Source organism: Bactrocera tryoni, unplaced genomic scaffold (genome assembly GCF_016617805.1).
Source record: "Bactrocera tryoni isolate S06 unplaced genomic scaffold, CSIRO_BtryS06_freeze2 scaffold_25, whole genome shotgun sequence".
NCBI classification, from domain to species: Eukaryota; Metazoa; Arthropoda; class Insecta; order Diptera; family Tephritidae; genus Bactrocera; species Bactrocera tryoni.
Window position 1 is genome coordinate 18,027,935 of NW_024395977.1, and position 4,490 is coordinate 18,032,424.

General features: G+C 34.2%; 1 pseudogene; it reads right to left on the reverse strand.

The window, feature by feature from the left end:
• Positions 1 to 2,537: 2,537 nt before the first annotated feature.
• Positions 2,538 to 3,524, reverse strand: LOC120780550 (annotated as a pseudogene).
• Between the last annotated feature and the right edge of the window lie 966 nt (positions 3,525 to 4,490).

Consider the following 4,490-nt stretch of genomic DNA (forward strand, 5'->3'; position numbering starts at 1 on the left):
CATGTATATATACATATATGTATATATGTTTGTACGAAAAACACCGAAAAGAGAATTAACCGACCGCGGGTAATTTTCTCAAGTTCACTCGTTTTTCTATATATATATTTTTATATTGCGCCGCATATACTTATACATGTACAAGTATATACATATGTTCGCAGTGGTAAGAAGCCGCGAAAGAAGAATTTAATAATTTTTAATTGTAGATATATGTATGAATGTATATATACATATGTATTTGAAATATATTGATTTGAGAGAAAGAGCAAGTTATGCTCTTCGTATGTTATAGTGGTATAAGCGACATACATATATGTATGCATGTATGAAATAGAATTTTATTTGCGCATGTCTTTTTTTTCTTATGATTGCCGTAGCTTATTTTAAGTAATCCTGCTTATACTTGATTAAGTATAAGGGGTATTGCTGGAAAATTCTGCAAGTAAATACTTGAATACTTTATTGTTTTTTTTTTCTTTGGGAATAGTTTTTGTGTTATAACACAACAGTAAGCATTTACCGGCAATCAATAATCCGCTATATGCAGTACCAAACTGCTTTGTTTGCGGTTTCTCGGTTTCTACCGGAAAATATACCGATTACCGAAAACAGATTGGTAACGGTTCTCACTACTTTTTTGACCGGAATTTTGGTCAAGCCGTAAATTTAATTTTGTGGAATTAAATCATACATACATAGGTACATGTGTATAACATAAAAATTGAAAGGAACGATACACTCACTTTGCTTTCCTCCAGGGGCTTTTGGGGATAGTAGGAGTTTACGTGTGTATGTATGTATGTGTGGGCCTTTTGCGTGTGCGTTGCCTGTGCTGTCGCCTGTCTGTGCATGTGCCTGTCCTTCTTTTTCGTGTTTCTCCTGTCCTTTTATTGCTGGCGCTGTAGCTGTGCTCGTGTTTTGTATGAATTTTTCTCCTTTTGTTCGTAGGTTATGTCACTGCACTATCACTTTATATGTACATATGCATGTACATATATCGCAGGTGTAATTATTATTTTACTCTGCTTTCTCTCTCTTCACTGCACTTTTCGTCACCACACTTTTTTAGGTTTTCGTTTTCGGTTTTTTTTTCGCTTGTGGGTTTGATTTGAAAACACTAACTCTTTACATACATATGTGTATTGTATGTATATGTTATTTGATCACTGCACTTTTGCCACCACACTTCGTTAGTTTGTTACAGCACTTATGCACACGTATGCATATAGTTATGTATGTATGTACATATGTATGGATATATGTACATATATGTATGTATATATGTCTATATATTTTTTTTTTTCAAAATGTTGCCGCTAAATTATGTATGTACATATGTCACCACCACCGTTGTCTTTCCACAATTTTTAAGACGCTTTCACTTTTTGTTTTTTTTTTTTGTTTTTAACTGTGTCACCGCACCACCGTTGTCTTTTGACCATTTTAGTATTTTTTTTTTTTTTGTTTTTGCTAACTGTGTCACCTCACTCACCACCGTTGTCTTTTGACTTCTGTTTTTCACGTCACTTTCTTTTACCCCTTTTGTTTTTTTTTTTGTTAACTGTGTCACGTCACTTTCTTTTAAAACATGTTTTTTCCTCTTTAACTGTGTCACGTCACCACTTTTTTTTTTTTGTTAGTTTGGTTTTTTATAATTTCGTTATCGCGTTACCGTCGCGTTACCGTCACCGAATTTTTTTTTTTTTTGAAGATTTTATGTTTTTTATCACAAGTGCCGTCCGGTACGGCTCGAAGGACCATAGAAAAACGTTATAAAAACCTCGCGGCAACTCACCTTTGATTTGCGTCGACTCTGCACAATATCTGATAAAAGCGGGAGCGAATCAAAAACTCGTAGCGGACTGACGATACGATTATGCGCGCGGATCGGAATAGAAAGAGAGTCGGCGCCGTCCGTCAGTCCCTTTTGTCCATTGTGTCCGGGATCCTCGTGTGTGGTGTATATGATGCAGGTGTGTTGAGTGTGAGGTGTGGATGATGAATGTGGTGTATGTAGATGTGTTGAGTGTAAGGTGTGGATGATGAATGTGGTGTATGTAGATGTGTTGTGTTATGTTATAATTAGAGGGGGGCGCAGAAGCTCATTCCACAGGGTGTTGTGTTAGCATTTAAACAGCATATAAATTTTAAATTTTGATGATCGAGACTTTAAAAGATATTAAATTATGCAAGTGTTTACGTTATTTAAGTGATTATATTGAATTACTTTGCATATATGTTCAATTTGATTGGGATATTACTTGTTGTTTAATGTTAAATCAGTTGTTTTTTTCTGTGCAATTTTTAAACACGCTTCAAGTATTTCTAAATTTTTGCATGCAGTAGGATACAATCCTGGGTAGTAATTTGTCTTTTGACATACATATGTATACAAATTGACAATATTTATAATGTTAATTAAATTTGTTTAATTTCGTTGGAATAAAAAGTAAGAAGAAAAACATATGACAATAAATTAAATCTGAAACGAGTTAACAGTCCTTGATCGAATATAAATTTACTATACATAGATCTTCTGGTGACGAAGATCGTAAGTCGTTATTGACTAAGCTTTATTAAAAAGTTCGTTTACTATTACAAATTAAAGTCCACAAATTTGCATTTTTCACAATTATTTATTATCATGGTTCGTTTCCTTTTTTTGCATTGAAATGTTAAAAGACAAATGTCTCACCAACAATCAATGGCACTACTAAACTAGCTTCTGCATATACCTTAACTGGTGAAGCTTCTTTCTTTATTTTACCCCAAGAAATAGCCTCATCTGGTCGAGCACCACTGTCACTGCCATCGAATTCCGAAGCTGTGTTAATAAAAACGGAATAATCGGCTCCATTTCTCTTCAAATTCGCATGGCATATGTGATGCTTTATAATACCGCCACCAATTATAATCATTCCCCATTTAGTGGCAGGGCAAAACACAGGTATTTTATGTTTCGCAGGCCAGTAGTATATTGAGCTGGTGTCGTTTATCCTTTCCCCAAGTCATTGTATAATACAAGAAGGAGACCAAATCAAGCCTTTCGTTTTTTGCTCCTCAACCATTTCATCAAGTAGCGGCATGTCGTTTCTACACAATCCACCATTTGGTGTTCAACGAGGAATCGTAATGTCTCCCGTAATCCCGACGACACTAGATTAGATGTGAATCCAAGGGATATTGTACAGCTATGTTTTCGTATAATGAATTCATCCGTTTCATGCAAATCGGTTTCTTCAGGTTTCAACGGAAGCTGCCTACAATCAAGCTAAGAATATTTTAAAATACATAAACCGTTCCATAAAAAAATGGTTACATTACCATTAGATTGATTTCTCTAATTGCCAACCCAAGATTAGTGTGTTTTCCGGTATATTTTCACTTCGTTTAAGTACCGCTTCTTTGGCGATATTTGGTTCAACGGACATTTTCTATTATATAAAACTTATGTTCACTCCAATTATTAAACTTTAAATAAAAAATTTAGTAACTTTATACAAACTAAACTTTGTTTTGATTTAATTTGATTGTTCGAATATGAAAAGCTGCTGCACCTTTTATGTTTTCTGTCGGTCAAATGTAAACAAATACATTCAGAAGAAAACTCACCACCGAGAAATCTAAAAACAGGGCTGAATTTTGCTATTAAGAACTCATTACAAAAAGAATATCTGAATATCAGTAAATGATATTTTTATGGACGAAATATTGCACACTATGGCATTTAAATCACCTATTTGTAAATATATAACATTAATAAATAATTTCCTTTTATATTAAGCAAAAATATTTATAGCTTTTATTATTTAATAAAATAAATTTGCTAAGTATTTTCTGCCTCAATATATACAGCACTGCGTTGCTACCTCTGAAAATCCAAGATGGCCGCTATTCACCCCTCAGAAAGCTACCACGAAAAGGTTATCTACTGTATATACTGTGGTGCGTATATTATTTGTTTAAGTTCATAACTTTTTTGAATTATTTTTTATTATGATATCTCAATACCTTGTTTTTATTTTTTTAAATTACTTGTTTTAATTCAGGATATTTTTTTCTGTTAAAAAGTACGTCTATAGCTTTCTATTTAGTCACGGAAGGTATTGTCCTATTATAATCGTAGGCTGCGTTGAATATTTCCGTAGTTGGATCTGTATTATTTTGTTTAGCTACAGTTGCTGCTATTTCTTTAAGTGCGCTATGTAACCGTTCGACTATACCGTTCGATGTTAAATGAGCTATTGGTGTTCGATTCTGTACTATTTGTAGTCGTTGATAAAGTGACAACAAGTTTTGATGTAAATATACTCTCATTGTCTGTTTGTAAGTTTTTACAATATGGGTATGCGAGTGTGAAAATTTCGTCTAGTTCGTCTACAGCAGTGTTTCTCAAAGTGGTCGATAACGCCCCCTTGCGGGCGCTGCAGGCATCAAGGGGGGCGGTAAGAGACCCAGAAAGAATATGGGGGCGTTGTGTAGAGGCC